General features: G+C 38.5%; 1 long non-coding RNA gene across 1 annotated transcript; it reads left to right on the top strand.

Moving 5' to 3' along the window:
- The first annotated feature begins 750 nt into the window (after positions 1-750).
- Positions 751-16057, top strand: LOC124265147. The gene is made up of 3 exons (XR_006895353.1): positions 751-1064; positions 15658-15701; positions 15825-16057. It is a non-coding gene; the product is annotated as an uncharacterized LOC124265147 (long non-coding RNA).
- Positions 16058-24551: the final 8494 nt, after the last annotated feature.

The following is a 24551-nucleotide window of genomic DNA, read 5'->3' as shown; positions in this document are numbered from 1 at the left end:
ACAAGGTCATGGGTCAAAAGTAGTTTCCATGCAAATAGACAAATCCATCATTCTCCTACCAACAGTTCCATGCGCCTAGCATAGAACCACTGCCACTGACAGTCTAGGAGTCAAGTACACATCTAAACATCTTTGATACAAAGGTTTAGTTTCACTGAGTGAGTATGGTTTTACACAGCCTTTAATTTAGCAACATTCAGCAATATCACCGCGGAGGACACCGCGGGGATTCACATTTTGTACCCATGTGGGAGATCGAACCCGGGTCTCCGGTGTGTCGACTCATTGCTTTAACCACTAGGCTACCCCACAGCCTCATAGTTTCACTGAGAAAATATCTTAAAACGTGTTTTATTTGGCTGTACGACTCCGCGTGCTGTCATCGAAGCACTTCGGAGAAAAAACGAAGCAGCCACTTTGATGTTTAACTCTGTGTTTTGACATAAACCTTACTGTCGCAGTTGTAGAAGAATATCTATGTCAGCATGTAAAACATTATGAAGAGCTCACTGGAAAACTTGCATTCGGCTAGTTTCTTCTTATTTGGGGGGGTTTGTTTACAAACAAAATAAAAAGTCCGGTCACGTGATATGCAAATTAGCTTGTCGCAGTAATGCTAGGTCATCACTGCGCCTGAATGCGCAAATCTAATAGACCAATGCAATCTGTCAATCAAACCTGACGCATGCTCCAATTTGAGCCAATCAGAAGGCCGAGCGCTCTGTTGATTTGTCAGACTTCCCTCCGGGATCAGTAGTCGATGCCTTCGAGTTATGATATATCTTTCACCTATGGCTTGGATTTGATGGGTGCCTTTAAACTAAACCCAAAAGATTTGATAGGATCAAGGACTACGATGTGCCCTTCTCGTTCTGTTGCCATATATATTTCAGGGCGATATAGTCATGACCCTAATCCGCCGCCATACTGAAGGGTTTGGGAGTTTTATTTTCCTGGTATCAATGCTTTAGTGGAGAACAGGTTGGATTTCCTGTGGGATTTTAATTTTCAATGACTGGAGATGTAAATGGTGGGACAGAGTCATGGATTTCACACAACACCTGGTATGGTCACAGTGACTGTAAGTACAATCATGTTTGAAATATTTCCCATGGTTTTATATAACATATATACCCTATACAGATACATGACACGCAACAGTTGCTACGCTTGATTTCCAATTCATTTCCCATTTCTTCTTACAATTCTGCATATAGTAATTCAAATACTGTTTTATCATCCATAAAATATGTTGAACATGTGAGTGATCACATGCCCAGCCAATATCGTCAAGTTTATCGAGGAGTACATTTGTCGAAGATTCCACAGTTTCTTTGGTCGCTTGCTGAGAAAGTTTTTAGAACATTCTCTGTCTCATATGGTTATAATAGTGACACCCTCATTTGTTTATTTATGAGTTTGACGCGGACCTTGTATCTGACGCTAAGACCCCCTCGTGCCACTAAGAGGCCGAAACCACGCCCCCTGATAGCGAAATTTATGTTCATACATAACGGGGACGCTGTCAAAAGCTCCCGACGAAAACTCAAAGGCAGACCATTTTCTTGTATTGAGCTGCTCCCAAAACTTGGCCTCAATGCCCTTGTTAAGCGAAGCAAGTTGTTAGAACCTCTGAGTGTTTATGTTGGTTGATAAACTGTAAGCAGAAAACGTCCTTCAAATGTTGCCTGGACCACCCCCTTACAAAACTTGACAACAGAGCTTCGATACAACCGCAGCAGGAACGAGGCTCTGGTTGAAACTGCGTTTGAACACGCATCATACGACGCCATATGCATGTCAGAATGCAACCTGTGTAAACTGGATTATACACCTCCAAGACTTGAACATGACTGAGACGGTCTCTGGCAAAGTTTTTCAGTAGCATGCTGTGAGTCTTGTAAAGTACAACAAGTCAGTGAATGAATTTCACGCTCTGAACAGTATCTGACGTATTTCACACATCTGTGAGTACACCTACACTGACAGAAAGTTACCACTGCTTGTCTCACAGAACCATTTATAACGCTGCTCCACACGGATAGATCTCATGAAATGTGACAAGTTTAGTCACTGAGTGAGTATCGTTTTACGCCGCTTTACGATTTACCATTTTACGGTTTCGTTTTTTAAAAGAACTGAGTGCATCACAGGATACAGATACAGAACTGCTTCATGATATTATGCATTTCCATGAATGTTGTATCACTGCTCTTAATAAAGATTTACCCTTGTTGAACTTGAGGAGCATATAAATCCCCGAAGCCCAATGAATCAACAAGGAAATAAATCTCATTGAAAATGACAGATTTTGTTTATATTTTGGGACCATTACATGCTGACTTGTTCACTCTCGACTTTCTTACACTCGTAAAAACTAAGTACAGTAACATAGAGTCGTGTGGAAAGAATTACAATGAAACAGTCGACCTCTCCCTATGTCGCCCTGGTGGCCGCGAGGGAGAAAATGATCACCCATGTTCTTTTCAATGTTTTTGAATGATATGGAATCCTATCTGGTATCAACTGAGAGAAGTGGTGTTTGTAACAGAGCCTACACACGGATTGTCTGCAAGGTTATGCCTGAAAGTTCTGTTACTTTAAAAAACAGATTACACAGGATTATTTATTAATGATCAATTTTATTATCAACTCATTAAACATTTTCTAGAGCTGCTGTGGCCAATCTAAACTTGGTGTCAATATTGCAGAAAGAAAACATTCTGTGTCGGCTAGAGGTAGTGAAAGCAAACATATCACGCTCCATTTGTGATAAAACTTTGAAATTTACAATTACCCCATGGAATAATGGTTCATATAAATAGACAGTTCTCTATTAGAAATTTAGTTAAGAAAGGTTGGTTGATACCAAAATGCGAAAAGCTTTTAGTCTCAACATTTGAGGCATTCGACGTTATGCCCGTCCCCATACTATTAAACCTATTTCATTGACTGAGGATGTGAAAAGGCAGAAGTTTTTGAAAGAATCAAAACTTCCAATTGTTCTATGGAAATCGACCCAAAATAGTTTTGTTTATGAACTTGGTACTCAATGTACTGATAGGATTTATCAGCTTTTGGCATTAACTAAATATTTCATGTGAACATCCTAAATTATCACGAGTTCTAGAGTATTGACTGTAAAGATGTTGAGGTACCCGACACATGCAGCTATAACCATGTTATAGCCATAACGTACAAAGTCGTGACATTCCTATTCATTTCCTTCCTGTAGTTCTGTTCATGTGTAGTACACGTTGTCGTCCAGTTGTAAATATCTGGGAGTAAGTGTCCTAAGTTGGTGAACTTGTACAGAATCCCATTCATCTTTTGTGAATAAAATATGTGTAAAACAAACACATGTTTTAACAAATACGTTAGAACATATAAAACATTTAAACGCTGGGGGGGACTTACCATGCGCTTACGCTCGGTCCACTCCTGTGCTGGGTGACAGGGACTTACTACATGTATACATTATACCAGATTACCACGCTCGGTCCACCCCTGTGCTGGGTGACAGGGACTTACTACATGTATACATTATACCAGATTACCACGCTCGATCCACTCCTGGGTGACAGGGACTGGGTGACAGGGACTTACTACATGCATATGTATTGTTCAAATAACTACAGATATACAACATTTGATAGACATCAGTGGAGTGTAGACAGATCTTCATTCATTCAACAAGTACATTCATAAATATAAGACAAAATCAACAGTCACATAAGTATCTGCACTGTGTGGACATAGAAAATATTCTCTGGATAGGCATTATATATAGAAATAAGGAGTATTAGAAATGTAATTTGTATCACAAACGTTCTTGCAGTCCTTTGAACTGATTCAGAGATTATCAAGATTCACAGATTATCAGTTCGATGAGTCTTCATGACACAACCAGCTGTGACGCTTTACAATTATCTTCCGCCTGGACGCTGCGTCTGGTAACGTTGTGGGCGACAGCAGTTGCCTCTCGCAGGCTGGCCACGTTGTTTGGCGGGTCGGGTGGTGCATCCAGCATAACAGGGAGGGGCAGGTCAGATCGGTCATTTCCCTCACTCCTTTCTGGACACTGTATCGACAGACCATGGGACGTCATCTGTAACAGGCAGACAGATATTTTATTTACGGGTGATTTAAACAGTCTTTTATTTCCATTAATGTTTACATTTTTCATAATACACGACATAACAAAATGGAAACCTGATTCCCAGATTATCAGTTCTATGAGTCTTTATGACGCTACCAGCTGTGATGCTTGACCACTATCTTCCGCCTGGACGCTGCGTCTGGTAACGTCGTGGGCGACTGCAGTTGCCTCTCGCAGGCTGGCCACGGTGTTTGGCGGGTCGGGTGGTGCATCCAGCACAACAGGGAGGGGCAGATCAGATCGGTCATTTCCCTCACTCCTTTCTGGACACTGTATCGACAGACCATGGGACGTCATCTGTAACAGGCAGACAGATATTTTATTTACGGGTGATTTAAACAGTCTTTTATTTCCATTAATGTTTACATTTTTCATAATACACGACATAACAAAATGGAAACCTGATTCCCAGATTATCAGTTCTATGAGTCTTTATGACGCTACCAGCTGTGATGCTTGACCACTATCTTCCGCCTGGACGCTGCGTCTGGTAACGTCGTGGGCGACTCGCAGGCTGGCCACGTTGTTTGGCGGGAGGGGCAGGTCAGATCGGTCATTTCCCTCGCTCCTTTCTGGCCACTGTATCGGCAAACCCTGGGACGTCATCTGTAACAGGCAGACATATATTTTATTTACGTGTCACTGATGTACATCTTTAGAAGAATATATATACAGACATACGACTTGATACAGTAAGAATATGATACAGCGTCACTCATATTAAGTTATGTGAGACAATAAAAACATACAAGCAGGCATTTCTACATTATATATAAGTGACAATATATCCATATAAGATGTGTTTTCTACCTATAGTATTGAAAAGCAGGTTCTGGTAGTAAAACAGTATTTCACGTTTGTAGTCAATGGCAGTGGCTTAACATTTATTACATGCAAAAGAGTTACTCTAAAATCATCACATAAGGGACACTGTAGCAAACAAGTCAAAACATTGATTACACAAGTCTCGTTTACTGTTGACAGGGTTCCGTCCTATTGCGCAACTAGGTACAATAACCAGTCCAGAATTTTTTAGACAAACTCATTTAACTGGATGTATAAATATTATTCAGTATCAGTACATCTAAGCACTTGTATATTGCAACACTACGCTCCTTCTAATCCTTGCAAGCACGTCGTGCAGCGTGCTCTGTCAAACGGCGAGCTCTGACAAACGATAAGGGACCGTTCATAATTTATGGCCAGGGGGATTGATGATGATTTTAAGGGGGGTCACCCATTTTGTTCTGGGGAGGTAGGGGGGGTCATCAATTTTGTACACATGTTTCTAGGGGGGTCATCAATTTTGTACATGACATAGGGGGGGGCACTTACTTTGTACGTAAATTTTAGGGGTTTATTCACATTGCACATGCTTCTCCATAAAAATCATCATCAATCTCTTCGTTGTCAATTAATTTATTACAGTTAAAGCAAAGTCTATCCTCAACATTTAGATTAATATATCTGTACGCTTCTGGTCTTAAACGTGCAATACCACAATTAAATTTTACAAAAGCAGAATGGTAACCACGGATCATAAAAGTCCTGACTACTTTCAGAAAATTAAAAATCTTTACAGTGAGTTAAAGTTTATAGTCACAGTTCAGAAACAGTTCACAGTACAAAACTCTTTACAGGGTCTCAAGCTGCGGAGCTTACTTCTACTATTCACGTCATTATCTTTCCATAAACGTGCTTGACACATTTTACCATACTTGTTCATTATGGAATATTGCATATTTGTACGGATATAATTAGTATTTAAACGCCTTGTATTATTGATATTTGAAATACGCTGCATATGTAGGAGAACTAATTTTGACCAAGTATTCCCACATTTAGTTAAAACAACACATGGCATGGTATATAGAGTATACAGATGACCCTTCAAAACAACTGTTACTGGGATATCCACATAAACTCTATGAAAAGAGAGTTCTCACAATCTTTTAGCTGTGTGTTGTTATGTCTCTTACGTGGATTAGTCCATTGTATGGAATAGGTAACAGGCAGGGGACTGACTGAGTTTAGTTTTACGCCGCTGTTAGCAATATCACGGCGGGGAACACCAGAAATGGGCTTAACACATTGTGCCCATGTGGGGAATCGAACCCGGGTCTTCGGCGTGACGAGCCAACGCTTTAACCACTAGGCTACCCCACCGCCCCAACAGGCAGGGGATTAACAGTGCAACAGACCGTAAACTATGTTGTTGTAAGCTGTAGGGGTAGTGGCATGTAGGGTAATGGGGGTTGTACCCCATAACCCCTACATGCCACTACCCCTACACCCAAGTATTCCCACATTTAGTTAAAACAACACATGGCATTTACCTGTCTGGCATGATGGACTGACCCAAAGGAAGATTAGCACATAGAGTATACAGATGACCCTTCAAAATAACTGTTACTGGGATATCCACATAAACTCTATGAAAAGAAAGTTAGCCCACTGATTAAATGCTCAAGAAATTTGAAATATCGATTATCGCGTAAAAGTTTAGAAATTATCTACAAGTCTTTCATCTTACCGACGACATATGCCAGATCATTTCTACCCGATGCAATAAAACTGTGGAAATCCCTAAGTTCTGAAATTGAAAATATTGATACTTTATCCCGATTCAAAAACTCGATATTAAGACAATATAACAAAACTAGTATTTTTGATCTAAACTGATTTGATTTGAATGCTAATAGGTTTGATAGACATCATCGACAGCCCCTCGTGCTCATGTGGACATCCAGTCGAAAATGCTGTGCATTATTTCATTACATGCAATAAATACACGGAATTAAGACAAAAATCATATTTCTATTTAAAGAGGTTTAGTATCAACACTGTCCTATGGGTATCAACACTGTACTATGGGTATCAACACTGTACTATGGGTATCAACACTGTACTATGGGTAACAACACTGTACTATGGTATCAACACTATTATAGATATCTACACTGTACTATGGGTATCAACACTGTACTATGGGTATCAACACTACTATAGATATCTACACTGTACTATGGGTGTCAACACTGTAATATTGGTATCAACACTGTACTATACATATCTACACTGTACTATGGGTATCAACACTGTACTATGGGTATCTACACTGTACTATGGGTATCAACACTGTACTATGGTATCAACACTGTACTATGGTATCAACACTACTATAGATATCTACACTGTACTATGGGTATCAACACTGTGCTATGGGTATCAACACTGTACTTTGGGTATCTACACTGTAGTATGGGTTTGAACACTGTACTATAGATATCTACACTGTACTATGGGTATCAACACTGTACTATGGGTAACAACACTGTACTATGGTATCAACACTATTATAGATATCTACACTGTACTATGGGTATCAACACTGTACTATGGGTATCAACACTGTATTATGGGTATCAACACTGTACTATGGGTATCTACACTGTACTATGGGTATCAACACTGTACTATGGGTATCTACACTGTACTATGGGTATCAATCCTGTACTATGGGTATCAACACTACTATGGCTATCAACACTGTACTATGGGTATCAACACTACTATGGGTATCAACACTGTACTGTGGGTATCAACACTACTATGGGTATCAACACTGTACTATGGTGATCAACACTGTACTATAGGCATGAACACTGTACTATGGGTATCAACACTACTATGGGTATCAACACTGTACTATGGGTATCAACACTACTATGGGTATCAACACTGTACTATGGGTATCAACACTGTACTATGGGTATCAACACTACTATGGGTATCAACACTGTACTATGGGTATCAACAGTGTACTATGGGTATCAACACTGTACTATGGGTATCAACATTGTACTATGGGTATCAACATTGTACTATGGGTATCTACACTGTACTATGTATTAAAGTACTGTCGGAAATGCTAGAAAAATGCTTTTTAGCCTTAATATATTTAGAAAGGGGATAAATGGACTATGTTGTCAATATATCAACTCGCCTATAGTGTACCTAATTTTTTATTTCAATTGATTTAACATTCCCGTGCATTTAAAGGGCAGTTTACAGGAGAGAATTTGGTACCAAAACAACAACTCAAGATTTTTTCAGAGTTCAACAACAGAAATCTGAAATAGTCTTTACATTTATGCTAATAATACAAGTGGTGTAAAAAGATGAATCAACGTTTTTCTTAAACAAATAAATGTTGAATGTTTGTGTTACTTTACTTAATTATCGCTTCTTTATTTGAAGAAATGTTAATATAAATGTTAAGTCTTGATAAAGAAGTTTCCCGTCATGCATACACATCTTTATCACAGCGTTCACTTTGGCTAATGATTTGCAGTCGATTGTTGCAAAGATTTATAAGTTTTGGGGGGGCTTGAAAAGGACTGAGGTAAACCTTTCATTAGTTTAGAAAGGTTTATTACAGAACTTGTAGAGCTGTTGTTATGTCTTACCAACAAGTTTACAATCTTGTAAACAAATCAGACAGGACAGGGACCGTCTCAAAAGCATAACCGGGACGTAAAACCATCCTTGACAACTTTGACAAGGGAGTACTTAGATGGGCGGTCTACAAACTTTATGAGAAGAAGAATATATATATTCTAAAGAAGCTACACCGGTGACTTCGTTAAATCTTTGGCCAATGTTCACAACTAGATTAAACTGACCGAATTACATCCATATTTTTGCAATGAAATATACTGTTGACATGCAAAACATTTATTAAAACGTTGCACATTTCTACAATCAATCGATAAGATAGAAGTCTTTCCAATGTAGAGTAATTCGTATGTTTATTTCACAACAAACACATATACACAAATGATCCCATAAATAACCAATACGTATACTATACGTACACATATCCAACATTTTGAAGAAAACATCTATTGAGATGACCCCTCGCCCGAGCGTGTGTTCAGATGTCAAATTCACCTGTCGATACCGTGGGTGCTGATGACGTAACACTGGCAGTTAATGTTTGTATCAAATAACGTCCCACTAACCCTTATTTTTCTAAGTTTCTGGTATTTTCATAAGTAAAAACGCATTTCAGGGCATGTCTCAAAAATTTATTCCCTCGGTCTACAATAGGTAGATGTTTCTTAAAGTGCTATTTGTTATTTAAGTAACTGTAATACCTCTGAAGTCAAAAAGCATTTTTCTAGCATTTCCGACAGGACTTTAAGATCAGAGCGGGTGTTTTAAAATTAACGTATTTGCCCCATATGTAATAAAGGAATACAAGATAGATTTCACTTCATACTTATATGTGAATGCTATAACAATTTAAGAAACTCCTCTTTACCACAAATGTACAACAACAATCCGTCTACCTATAAATTTAATCAATTATTATCTGCTACATCAAATGAGTTATTAAATAATCTTTGTAAATATTTATGTTTGAGCCTTGAGCCACGACAGCGGCTGGTTAATGGATAATATATTTGTATTTCATCACGCCACTTATGTTAAATTAAGCGTGTTTATAGTGTACCTATGCAACAATTATCATTGTAATAACTATTTGTATATATGTATATCGGCTGAAGGCCTTCATACGAAATAGAAGATTTGACTTGACTTGACTCTACTGTTGAAACATATTGACGATGTTAAGAGCCTGAGCATTAGAAAACGTCTCGCTTGAAATTGACCCTATAGTTTCCGACTTGATGTGCGCGTATCACAACTTGACACGAATTGATGCGATGGGACATTACAGGAAAAACGCCATGAAACAAATGGTATATTGTCTTGGCTTTTCCTACTTAAAATTAAGCATAGTCAAACAGGAGTTACATCACTCCGATGAAATGATGTATCCCTTTTTTCCATTAAATCAGAGTTTGTGCTATTTACGACAGTAGATTTTCTTATTTCTCTGAGTAACTTGTGAACATTCAATCGGGTGACTGTCAGAACTCATTTGAACTGCAATACAATTGATGCATTTGATTAATACATGTCACCAAGCATTTGGATCAAACATGAATATTCTGAGCATGTCCTATTTTACTTCTGGAAACCGATTTGTTAACTTCGGCGTTGTGGCCAGTATCTACACATATGCATGCACGTCCGTCTGTCTGTCTGTCCACTCCTAGCGCATTTGTGGAGGGAAAATAAATTGAAAAAGATCACCCATTTAGATGCGAGAGACTTTTCAAAATAATATTATTTTTATAAAGTTGACTTTTCAGACACATTTTTCGTTTGGTCGGGCTGAAATTATTGCTGTAGGCCCCATTTTGTAAAATAATAATAATAAAAAATTCTTCCGTCGGAAGGAAATTTGAATCGGTCGGAAGATGAGAAACACAGAAAAAAATACGGACGGCCTAATAGCTAAATTATTGTACATGTGCATCATGGCACTGATACCTAGAGCATGAAAGGCATACGACGTCTCACGCATATCACGAATGGGTGAGCAGAGGAGAATAGTAGACAAATCTCTTCGCGGATGCTACAATAAACTCATACGCATTGCAATGATAGGGTAGGTGGAAACAAGCTAATGTGCCTGAAAAATAAGCTTTCAGAAAACGCTGATAAAAGCGCAAAGAGAAGAATTTTACTGATAAGTTCTACAACAAGTACTCTCCTGTGATACAGATACAAATAAGCTTGGACTTAATCTGTCCCTTGTCTGTCAAGGATTTCATATTCTTCGCTAATGTGCTTATCATCATTAATTGCGTAGATCGATGCTCATGATGTTGATCACTGGAGTGTCTGGTCCAGGCTCGATTATTGACAGACCGCCACCATATAATTGGAATATTGGGATTTAGACAAAAACAATTAGTATCAGTATGAATGCATTACACGTTTTATGGATAACAACTTCTTTTTAACTTGACCAAGTAAACAAGTTGTGAATTTATTGACAAACTCTTCAGGAAAGCGAGTGCCTGTTCAAATGAAATGAGTAAATCTCCATAAAATTTCCAATATACATGTATTTCACATGGTGTGACTCAGTACTGATGCCTGCATATGGCCATGAAAGGGAAAAGTTATTTGGCTCGTGTTTCTCTAAATATTCCAACGAGCTATCTTATCTCATATATGAGCAAACCCTGTTCAAAATATTTGACATTGTGCGATTTCCAAACAATTTAAACAGTGATGAACAAAAAAATGTACCTATTTCATTCTGTCCCTGATAAAACATGTCCATAATTGTGAGTAATCGCATATCTTAATGTACTCATCCGTTTCTTATTCATTTAACAGTACTTTAAGACAACTGCAGTATGAGGTCTATTTATCAGATAGTAGTATAATGTCGAAAACCTGCCCAAGAAATTAAAATCAAATATGATGAAGTAAATGCAAATATAATCACACAATAATTCCATGTAGATATGTCTAAATGTATTTCTTTAATATGTTATTTTACGCATAACCCTTGAAGATCCGGGTTAGAATTGGTCTTCAGCAAGCAATGCTTTTCGTAACGGGCGCGCGGCTAACGGGATCGTGTGGTCAGGCTCGCATGTCATGGTATGCCAATTGCGTAGATCAATGCTCATGCTGCAGGTCTATGAATTGTCTGGTCTAGACTCGATTATTTTCGGACCGCCGCCATATAGTGGGGATGTTGCTGAATGTGGCGTTAAACAGCCAAACCAAAGCTATTTTACTTATACATGTATATAAAAACTGCTAAAACGTCATGCATGTGTAGCGCACTAGTACACATGTACCATGATATATTACAAAGATATCTAACATCATTATAACAGTGAGGTATACAGAAATCGATTGGTCAGAGTAAAAGTACGTTATTAATTGTTCGTGTGGGAATTTCAAACATCGGTTTTCAATAAGGAATCATGAAAGGCAATGCGTAATGAAATTATAATCACGATTTGTCCATCATAATCATTATCATATTCAAGGCAAAGCGCATGCAGACACTACAAGTAAGTAAATTGTAATCATTTGATGCCTACAATACTGTTAATGCAGGGAGTGAAAAGTAGTCTGAATGTATTATCTATTTATAAAACCACACATTACACTTAGTAAATACTCTGCATTATGTATTTAAACATAATAAAGGATTATTTGTGGCTGACAAAATGTAAGTTTCTACTTTTCCAAATGTTCCAGTTACCTGTCTCTAAGTGTTGTATTAGCACTCGCACGCGACATTCCCTGTCAGTTTAAGGTTGGACCGTCCAGATCGATGTACATGGTGGAGGAGCGCAAGGAAAGATACACTGAAGAAGACTGCCCACATAACACTACCTCTACCAGCTTCCAGATCTGACATGGCTCTGTTGGAAGCAGGCGAGAACCATATGTGTTTTCTGTTCCTTACGTGGAGAGTTATTCTAGCGACTAATTTCAATCGACAGGTTACAGTTGCCTCTAAAGTTTGAAAATACGGTAATGTTGGAATTTGAATTGATCAACCACCATTCATCGTATGATGGTGTGCATAGTCTTCCCCCCAGGCGAAAACACACGGTTCTATAACAGATCACAGGATCAGCTATAGAACTCGTGTCGTCATACAGAACATTCGTATTCAGTCTCAGGATGTGTGGAAGCCTCCCGTGTTCAACATCAGAACATACAGATTTAAAATGAGGGTCACCAGAACTGACGTAATATTTAAATTCTGGAAAATTATTTTTGTCCCTCGCGGTATTCTGACCCATATCCACAAATGTAGTATCCGTCCGTCCGTCCGTCTGTCCACTCACTTCTCCCTCCTTTTCTGGTGCTCGTGGGTTTTACCAACTGGAACTGCTGCTCTTCCAACCATGCCCCACCATCTTACAGCTTACAGCTTTTAAGGTGAGGTGAGGTGAAATTGGGCTTTACGTCGTACTTGAGAATATTTCGCTCATATGACGACGTGCATGCGTGTGTATATGTATGTGCGGCTGCTTGTACTAGCCCAGACTTAAGCTGGTTTTATAGTGCTAGCCTACTGAGATACCATGCCGCAGTGAAGCATGAATACCCCACTCAGACACATTATACTGACTCCAAGCCGACCAGTCCTTGTTGTACCCATTAATGCCGAGCGCCAGGCAGGGACCAACAAGTACCATATTTCAACGTCTTTTGGTATGACGCGGTCGGGGATCGAACCCACGACCTTCCGCTCTCCGGGCGGACGCTCTAACCACTACACCACAGAGGCGGTCTACAGCTTTTAAACCTTCAAACACTGACATGTATAGTGTAGTCTGTTTCAGTACACAGCCTGCGTAAGATTATTAACGTTCAGTACCGGGCCAAGATATGTCAGACTTCTAAGTTTATAACCCGTTGTAATATTGACTGACAATATTGGATAACGACCATTATATAATGAAACAGAACAACTAAACGAAGAATTCAAATGAGATTACCTTAAAACAATCTAATTGTGAGCTTGTTGCATATATGTTCAGGCTCCTCTGTATGCTCTATGTGAGTTGGCTGAAATATTAATAGTATTGTACATGTGCATCGTGACACTGATACCTAGAGCATGAAAGGCATACGACGTCTTACGCGTGTCACGAATGGGTGAGCAGAGGAGAATAATAGACAAATCTCTTCGCGGATACTACAATAAACCCGTACGCATTGCAATGATAGGGTAGCTGGAAACAAGCTAATATGCCTGAAAAATAAGCTTTCAGAAAACGTTAATAAAAACGCAAAAAGAAGAATTTTACTGACAAGTACTACAACAAGTACTCTATCCCTTGTGTGTCAATGATTTCATATTCTTCGCTAATGTGCTTATCATCATTAATTGCGTAGATCGATGCTCATGATGTTGATCATTGGAGTGTTTGGTCCAGGCTCGATTATTGACAGACGCCACCATATAGTTGGAATATTGGGCTTTAGACAACAAACTAAATTTAGTATCAGTATGTTTCCATAAACGATCAGCCATATTTCTAAAACGACACCTCTGTCTAACTATACATAACTATTGATGAACATAGTATCCACCCTGTGTCCCTATTAATAGCAATATTCGGTGCATATTTACCCACGCCGAGGAAAATCTAACAGCTCTGTGATGAGCTGCGTTGATTGTAGTCACATCACCATTACCCCACACAGAGGCACCGTAGCTGATCACAGACCATACCGTCGTGTCGAAGAGGAATAAGGGTAATGGTTGGATACCTCACATTGTCCTGAAACCCTGCTAGCAGATTTAGCAGCAGCCTTTTCCATTAGATCATAATCACAAGTGTTTATGCTTAATGAATTTAAATCTCAAAACTGTTTGATAAAATATGAATATCAAAATGAAGAGTAGCTAGTAGTGAAAGACACCAACCACTGAGACTCATATTGGAACTGCAACACAATTTATTAGACTACATTAATGCATATCACCAATCCGTTAAATCAAATCTGAATATTATGATAGACAAATCACCTGTTTTATGTCCGGGAAACCTATTTGTCCACAAGCCCGCTTAGGCCATGGCCAGTGTCTACACATACACATGCACACGACCGTATAATATACTTGTATACTTGTAATTTAATAACAGGTTAGACAAATCATCTAAAATCTTGTTCTAATATTCAGGTATGTAATTTAACAGTACAACTAAACAATGTATTCAAATTAGATTACCTTAAAACAACGGAAAGTTTCTTCAAATGTATGCAAGCCGTACAAGTGTTGATACACCAGGCTTTTCCTGTCAGTGCACACATACACTGAACATGAACACGGTGAATAGCAGAAACGGATAGAGCGTAAAGGCGCCTCGCGTGTCAATTTACCGCTTCAGCATAGGGGATTCCCCTGAAAGTGCATTTTAGAATGGTAACCTGATCACGAGACCAGGTCATTCTGACAACTCGAGATCGGACAGGACGCTCAGATATGCCTATGCTGCTCGAAAAGGGACTTCAGCGTCTGTGTCTGCGTCTTCGCCTACACCTGTACAGGAGTCACGGCATCGACTTGGAGACCTACGCCCCCTCTGTCGACGGCAGGTCGTCTGCTGACCATAACATCCCTATGGATGGGAGCTAGGGAGCCGGCCCGGCCCAGAACGACGATCTACAGCATACATAAGGTGTATTACGTTCCAGTTTCAGTATTAACTTTAAATTCCTAACGTGAAATATAGAGGGTGTTCTGTCACATGTCGATAACCCAGATTTGATTGCTTATATACATAACTTTGAGTTCAATTGTCTGGTGGAACCATTTCTCGATAATTTAACTGCATTAACCGAGATTTCTGCTTACGACATGTTTATGTATATCATAAGCACATAGAATAGCAAAGGCTGGAAGATTATCCGGCGGAGTGATCGTTTTGTTGAAAACACTCTAGCTAGGAAATGCTAACACATTCTTGTAGATATAGACAAAGTTGTCTGTATAAAGCTAGATAAAAGTACAGTTGGCAACAATAAAGATGTCCCTGTATTTGCAACATATGTACCACCTATTGACCCAACATTTTTCGTTGCAGTCGACGGCACAACCGCTATCCAGAAGTTTGACCAGTGGCTGGGGGTAATAAAGACAATCCCTACAATTATAGAGGAATATCTATACTTTGTACTTTGAATGAAATTTATACATGTATACTTAACGCAAGATTGACAAATTGGGCTACTCTAAGAGACAAATTTACAGAAACCCAGGCTGGCTTTAGAAAAGGATATTCAGCAGCAGATCACATTTTCTCGCTATATGCTACCATCCAAAAAACTTTACTAAAGAAAAAAAAGAAGTTATATGCCTCCTTTGTTGACTTCCGAAAGGCCTTTGATGAGATCGACCATAAAAAACTATGGGAATGTCTTTATGCAACTGGTATAAGTGGAAAGATGCTTAGAGGAGTGAAAAGTATTTATAGCTCTGTTAAAGCCTGTTTTGAAAAAGGATAATGATATTGTAATTTGCTGGAATATTGCTAATTATTTCAGAATGTCCAACAGGATTAAGGCAAGGATGCATTCTAAGTCCGCTCCTCTTCTCGTTTTTTATAAATGAATTGTTATAGAAATAACACAACACGGAAAATTTGGTGTGCAAATATTTCCAGATATGGTAGAAATTTTATTATTATTTTGTGCTGAGGATGTGGTTTTAGTTTCTGATGTTATATCGGGTTTACAAAGACAATTAGCAATTCTGGAACTTATATGCAGATACGTTGGGATTGTAGTTAATCTAGAGAAAACTCAGATTGTTGTTTTTACAACAGGTGGTCCCTAGAGCGAGAAATGAGAAATGGTTTTATAAAGGTGAACGTCTCTTAACAGTTGATTCATATAGATATGTAGGTATTCCTTTTTCATCTTCTTGTAAATTCAATAAATGTATATTAGATTTATTATCTCGGGGTAAAAGGGCACTTCTAGAAGTACTACGCCACTAATATAAATTGGATAATGTTGACTATTCTGTATTTTTCAAAATATTTGATGCTTAAATTCAACCAATCCTTTTGTATGGTGCCGAAGTATGGGGTATTAATAAATTTTATAAGATTGAAAATGTACATTTAACTGCATGTAAGAAGTTCTTAAATGTTGGTCCCCAAACACCAAATGTAATTGTTTATGGTGAATGTGGACGTTACCCAATGAATATAAATGCACAACGGCGTTTCCTAAAATACTGCCTTAAACTTGTAAATATGCATCAACAAAGAATTCAAAAAAAGCTTATGATATGCTCATGTATTACGATAATTTTGGTTATGATAACTATGTTTCATCTGTGCGTAATTTCTTGCTTTCATGTGGATTTGGTCATGTTTGGTTATTTCAAGGTGTTGGTAAAGAATCCCAGTTTCTTCAAATGTTTAGACAAGTTGCAGTTGACATGTATATACAGTCACTGAATATTACAATTGAACAAAATTCAAGGTATATGCTGTACAGACAATTGAAACGCCCTTCAGAGCCAAAAAACTATTTAACTATTTCCAACAAATAAAAAAAGACAGAAATATTCTTACTAGGATCAGAGCGGATATTTTAAAATTAAAGGTTAATGAGTGACGGTGGTTGGGAGTTGATTTTAATCAACGTATTTGCCTCACATGTAATAAAGGAATAGAAGATGAATTTCACTTCATACTTATATGTGAATGCTATAGCAATCTAAGAAACTGCTATTTACCACAAATGTACAACAACAATCCGTCTCCCTATAAATTTAATCAATTATTATCTGCTACTTAATGAGTTATTAAATAATCTGTGTAAATATTTATGTTTGAGCCTGAAGCTACCACAGCGGCAAGTTAATGGATAATATATTTGTATTTTATCACGCCACTTATATTAAATTAAGCGTGTTTATAGTGTACCTATGCAACATTCACCATTGTAATAACTATTTGTATATGTGTATATTTAGCCGAACATTCAATCAAGTGACTGTCAGAACTCATATTTGAACTGCAATACAATTGATGGATTTGATTAATACCTGTCACCAAGCATTTGGATCAAACATGAATATTCTGAATATGTTATAATTTAATCCTGGAAACCGATTTGTCCATTCCGGTGTTGTGGCCAGTATCTACACATACACTTGCACAGTCACCCGATTGAATGTTCACAAGTAAGTCAGAGAAATAACGAAAATCTACTGTCGTAAATAGCACAAACGCTGATTTTTTAATGAAAAAAAAGTATACATGTACATCATTTCATCGGAGTGATGTAACTCCTGTCTGACTATGCTTAATTTTTAAGTAGGAAAAGCCGAGGAAATATACCATTTATTTCATGTTCTTGGCGTTTTTCCTGTAATGTCCCGTCGCATCAATTCGTGTCCCGGTTATTTAACACATGGTGCTGTTCTAACCTAACAACACAATATGTGCCAGTTTAAAGGTAGTGCGTTCTCAACAACTGTTCTTTCCATGATGAAAGGTGCAATAGAGTCAGCTTTGACTCATTAGTCCGCACCGAGCATTAGTGAAGGGAAAATAAATTCAAAAAGATCGCCCATTGAGATGCGAAAGACTTTTCAAAATACTATATTTTTAAAGTTAACTTTTCAGGCACATTTTTCGTTTGGTCGGGCTGAAATTATTGCTGTCGGCGACATTTTATAAAATAATAATAATAATAAAATTCTTCCGTCGGAAGGAAAAATTTGAATCGGTCGGGAGATGAGAAACACAGAAAAAAATAATGACGGCGTAATAGCTATATTATTGTACATGTGCATCATGGCTCTGATACCTAGAGCATGAAAGGCATACGACGTCTTACGCATGTCACGAATGGGTGAGCAGAGCAGAATAATAGACAAATCACTTTGTGGATACTACAATAAACTCATTGCAATGATAGGGTAGGTGGAAACAAGCTAATGTGCCTGAAAAATAAGCTTTCAGAAAACGCTGATAAAAACGCAAAGCGAAGAATTTTACTGATAAGTTCTACAACAAGTACTCTCCTGTGATAAAGATACAAATAAGCTTAGACTTAATCTGTCCCTTGTCTGTCAAGGATTTCATATTCTTCGCTAATGTGCTTATCATCATTAATTGCGTAGATCGATGCTCATGATGTTGATCACTGGAGTGTCTGGTCCAGGCTCGATTATTGACAGACCGCCACCATATAACGGGAATATTGGGCTTTAGGCAACAAACACAATTTAGTATCAGTATGAATGCATTACACGTTTTATGGATAACAACTTCTTTTTAACTTGACCAAGTAAACAAGTTGTGAATTTATTGTCAAACTCTGCAAGCAAACCGAGTGCCAAATTAGCAAATCTCCTTAAAATTTCCAATATACATGTATTTCACATGGTTTGACTAAGTATTGATGCCTGCATGTGGCCATGAAAGGGAAAAGTTATTCGGCTTGTGTTTCTCTAATTATTCAAACCTATAGGTACGAGCTATCTTATCTCATATATGAGGAAAACGTGTTCAAAATATTTGAAATTGTGCGATTTCCAAACAATTTAAACAGTGATGAACAAAAAGTGTACCTATTTCATTCTGTCCCTGATAAAACATGTCCATAATTGTGAGTAATCGCATATCTTAATGTACTGATCCGTTTCTTATTCATTTAGCAGTACTTTAAGACAACTGCAGTATGAGGTCTATTTATCAGATAGTAGTATAATGTCGAAAACCTGCCCAAGAAATTAAAATCAAATATGATAAAGTAAATGCAAATATAATCACACAATAATTCCATGTAGATATGTCTAAATGTATTTCTTTAATATGTTATTTTACGCATAACCCGTGAAGATCCGGGTTAGAATTGGTCTTCAGCAAGCAATGCTTTTTGTAACGGGCGCGCGGCTAACGGGATCGTGTGTATGCCAATTGCGTAGATCAATGCTCATGCTGCAGGTCTATGAATTGTCTGGTCTAGACTCGATTATTTTCGGACCGCCGCCATATAGTGGGGATGTTGCTGAATGTGGCGTTAAACAGCCAAACCAAAGCTATTTTACTTATACATGTATATAAAAACTGCTAAAACGTCATGCATGTGTAGCGCACTAGTACACATGTACCATGATATATTACAAAGATATCTAACATCATTATAACAGTGAGGTATACAGAAATCGATTGGTCAGAGTAAAAGTACGTTATTAATTGTTCGTGTGGGAATTTCAAACATCGGTTTTCAATAAGGAATCATGAAAGGCAATGCGTAATGAAATTATAATCACGATTTGTCCATCATAATCATTATCATATTCAAGGCAAAGCGCATGCAGACACTACAAGTAAGTAAATTGTAATCATTTGATGCCTACAATACTGTTAATGCAGGGAGTGAAAAGTAGTCTGAATGTATTATCTATTTATAAAACCACACATTACACTTAGTAAATACTCTGCAATATGTATTTAAACATAATAAAGGATTATTTGTGGCTGACAAAAATTCAAGTTTCTACTCTTCCAAATGTTCAAGTGTCCCCCGATCTACTGAAATCGGCTATAATATGATCTAGATGTTAGTAAGTATACAATGTATGTATACTTCATCTTTAGAAGGGTTCAAGCATCCAGGGCAACAGCTTAAGTACCGACTGCAAAACGCCAACAGAGACCTGGAATGAACAATCAGCTGTTCACACCGCCTCGCTTCGATTAGCTATCGGGTGATTAAATATAGCAACATATTAATCAATTATGGTTATCCCTGATGTATCATGGAATTACAGTACATGATCTGTGGACAGCAGGTACATAGTTTCTGGCCAAAACATATATTGTCTGTACACCAGCGAGATCATTACCTCTAAAGGTGAAGGGCTGCACTGGCTGGCTGCATACTTAAATTCACTCACTCTATAACACCAACATCTGTCCAGGACCCAATGATCGTAACTCGCATACTCCAACATAGATGTAAGGTAGTCTTAGCGCTAAGATCGCTTTGTGCAAGTGAGCCCAGGACAATTTTGGACATAAAATCAGGGAAGCCGTTCTAGTCGGTCAACACAATTCTTAACATATACATATGTACATTTGATAGAAATACTACAAGAGAGTAGCGTAGAGAGATCTTCTTTCATTCAACAATTACATTAATATTTAAAATATACAATTCAACATTCACGTAAGTTTCTGTACTAAATGGACATAGAAAAGTCTGCTTATTTCCGATGACTGAGCTCGGGGTGTGTAGCTACATATTGGCCGATTCCTTTTTTCACAACTAGAACCAGACACTTTCTTTTGGTGGGCAGACAGATTGTTTTTCATAGTCACGCCCAATCAAATTAAATTGAGTATACATTGCAAACAAAGTTTCAGCCACCCATATATGGAGTTATGAGAGACTATTATATAAATGAATAATAAAGTTTATTATAATCAGAACAGACTTTCAGTAGAAATAAGGTGTACGAGAAATGTAAGTTGCATCACGGAAAGCGCTCTTGCAGTCCTTTAAACTGATTCACAGATTATCAGTTCGATTAGTCTTCATGACACAACCAGCTGTGACGCTTTACCACTATCTACCGCCTAGACGCTGCGTCTGGTAACGTCGTGGGCGACTGCGGTTGCCTCTCGCAGGCTAGCCACGTTGTTTGGCGGATCGGGTCGTGCATCCAGCACAGCAGGGAGGGGCAGGTCAGATCGGCAATTTCCCTCACTCCTTTCTGTACACTGTAACGGCAGAGCATGGGACGTCATCTGTAATTTGTAGACAGACATGCAGATACTTTATTTCCGGCGCGTAGCAAGCCAATTTTTTCGTGTAAGCCCGATAGGTTACAAAACTTTAGATTCAGATAAGTTAAAATCTTGTGTAAGCCCGGGCTATTTTATAATGGCAGCTGCGCCCCTGTAGTTACGTGTCACCGATGTACATCTTTAAACGAATATATTGAGAGACATAAGACTTGGTAAGGTAAGAATATGATACAGCACCACTCATATTAAGTTATTAGAGACAGTAAAACATATGCAAATAGGCATATATGCATATATAAAAACGATAATATGTCCATATAAGATGTGTTTTCTACGTTATAGTATTAAAAAGCAGGTTTTGGTAGTAAATAGAACGCGTGTTTTAACATAACATTTTGTAGTCACTGACAATGATTTAACATTTGTAAAATGAGCTATTCTAAAAACATGATATAGGGGACACTGTAAAAAAACATGCTCTTCGTCTTCAATAAATCTATTCAAGGTAAAAAGCTCTGTTCTCAACATTTACGTTTATACTGAACCGCAAAAGAAACGCAAGTCAAAACCCAGATTTATAAAAACTTGCCTTTTGACAGATAATGCATGAAAACAGGTACATATTAGCAATCAACACTTATTGCATGATTATTGGGACATGTCAGTAAATGCATGGAACATTGTTGGTTTACTTTGCATTGAAGACAAAATCGAAATTGACCCAACAAGTCAGTAGCGCGTATGTCCACCTCGTGCCTTCACTACAGCTATGCACCGCCTGAACATGGAGTGAGTCAGACGGTTGACAAAGGCCCTGCGGATTGCCGCACATGTCCGGATGATGGCTGCCTGGAGTTCTGCTGCAGTTGGTTGACGTGGTCGGACTTCATTCAGTCGTCTCTGCAGCTCGTCCCAAAAATGTTCGATCGGGTTTTAATCGGGACTGACAGCAGGCCATGGCAGTAGCCGGATGCTGTGCTGCTGGAAAAATGCCTGAGTGACTCTAGCAGTGTGGGACCTGGCATTGTCTTGCTGGAAAATGTGTTGCTGGTGTCGGACGAAAATGGCACAACCTGGGTTCGGAGGATCTGGTCGATATAACGTTGGGCAGTGACTCCATTTCCCCGACCTGGCCCAATATTCTGGAAGAATACTGGCCCTAATATCTGATTCAGGCCAATCGCTGCCCATACCATAACGCTCGGACCTCCCCATGCATGCAACGTAGCACACTGCAGACGATTCTGACGATGTCTCTGTGTGAGGATAGGACGTCGAGCTGGACGACGACAAAGGAGGTGGACTGTTCTGAGTCTGCGCCGAACTGTATCTCCGCTTATTGGTCGGTTGTGACGTCCAGTAGTCTGTCGGGCAGTCTCTTTGGCAGATAAGAATCGATCCCCGATGTGCGAACGTTGAATGTGTCGATCTTGCCGTGGTGTTATGACTCTCGGACGTCCAGGACGTTGGCGGTCAGCAGTGGTCTGTGTAGCAACAAAACGTTCCTGAAGACGGTAGATGGTCGTTATGTGCACATGGAATGCATTGGCAACATCTGCAACACTCTGTCCAGCTTCAAGACGGCCGATGGCTTGTTCCCTCTGTTGCGTCGTTAACCTTGGCATTCTTGGAGTGAGTGATGATGATGTCGGGAGTGATTTCAAACTGATTTGAGGGCATTTTTATACTCCTATGTGTCCGGGACAAAATGCGCATCATGATTTTCATGAAAAACTTCTGCAATCACACCCAACAGGCATTTCAATTGCTGCGTTTTGGCGATGTGCAATATCCAAGAAAAATCACCAAACAGAACCTGAACATTACAAAACTGATTTTTCACAACAAAGGTAACCAATGTGTAGTTACAATATAATGTTTAACAATGTTTCGTTTTTTATGCGGTTCAGTATACAGACCTCGTTAATACGAACACTTTGGTTTTAAAAAAACCCCGTTCGGATAGTGAAACGTTCGTCCTGCTGAAACCACAGTATATGCACCGAGTTACTTCCCCTTGATATCTTTCCTTACTATCGAGACTCTGAGGTCATAGATGAAGCCTATGTTTATGAAGGAAATTATAAGCTTGTAAAACGTTATTGCTACTACATCCCATACACCATTTAAAAGATCTAATCCTACTGTTGATAAATATGAAGTTTATTTTTATAATGTTATTCAAAAACTATGGCGATTTTTTTTTTCCATTTGTGACATGTGATAAATATGCCCGTGCCTTTTCTTTTATATTTTCATTTTACGTCATCAGAAAAGTATTATAAAAAGATTTCTTAAATAATATGTATGGTCGCCTATTTCCCGATATCTGTGGCTTTCCGCTCGGTAACATGACATAACAACGGAAAATACCTCCGTTTTCGAAGCGTCGTATGAATAACATGGGAGGCGAATCGTTTGATGTCGGGTATTAGTGTTTCCCCCAGGATTATGAAAGGGCAGGGTGGGCTCAGAGAAAAAAGGGCACTTTAAAATTCAAAAGGGCATTCAGCAAACAAAAAAGCACAACAATTAAGGGTTCAATAATTTACTGTGGCTGACATCATTTGGGTCTGTTTGGCATGCTTTGATGTAAGTTCATAAAATTATTCGTTCATATTCTCCTCTTCTTTCGTGCCAAGAACTTGGCCACACACTTCCTCAAGTCAATGTCAGTAGAAGAATTAGCATTCATGCTGACCATAAGTAGCTTGGTGCAGTTATTTACTTTCAGCCTGTTCCTGTGGTCTGTCACAATGAGTTTCACCCTGGAGAAGATTCTCTCAACCTCTGATGTAGAAAGGATCACAGTAGCATGGATACTCAGGAGTTTCACAATGTTTGGGTAGAGGTCTCCCAGTTGGGGCTTGAGGCTTGTCAGTGTCTTCAGGATGGTGGATGGTGAACAGGTGTCAACTTCCTCAGCAAACAGTTCCTTGACCTGACTCCACTCCAGCTGTGTTTTTCAACATCCAGGTCAAAGTGCTCTGCCAGTTCTGTAATCTGCAAAATTTGAATATTATGTCAATATATGAAAATGTGAAAAAAGCCTGTTTTGAATAGATAAATTTCATTCAAGTACAAGTTAGTTTTCATTTCTTACATTTACTTCTTCAATATCAAAGTTGTTATATTTTACAAAAATCCAGTTTGAGTGAATTTATTTCCAATACCTCAGCATCACCATGGAATGTCAGGAA

This window comes from Haliotis rubra, unplaced genomic scaffold (assembly GCF_003918875.1).
Source record: "Haliotis rubra isolate DU_JTF1 unplaced genomic scaffold, ASM391887v1 Scf963, whole genome shotgun sequence".
NCBI lineage: Eukaryota > Metazoa > Mollusca > Gastropoda > Lepetellida > Haliotidae > Haliotis > Haliotis rubra.
The sequence above is the reverse complement of the archived record's forward strand: the minus strand, read 5'-3'. Positions and strand labels throughout refer to the sequence as shown.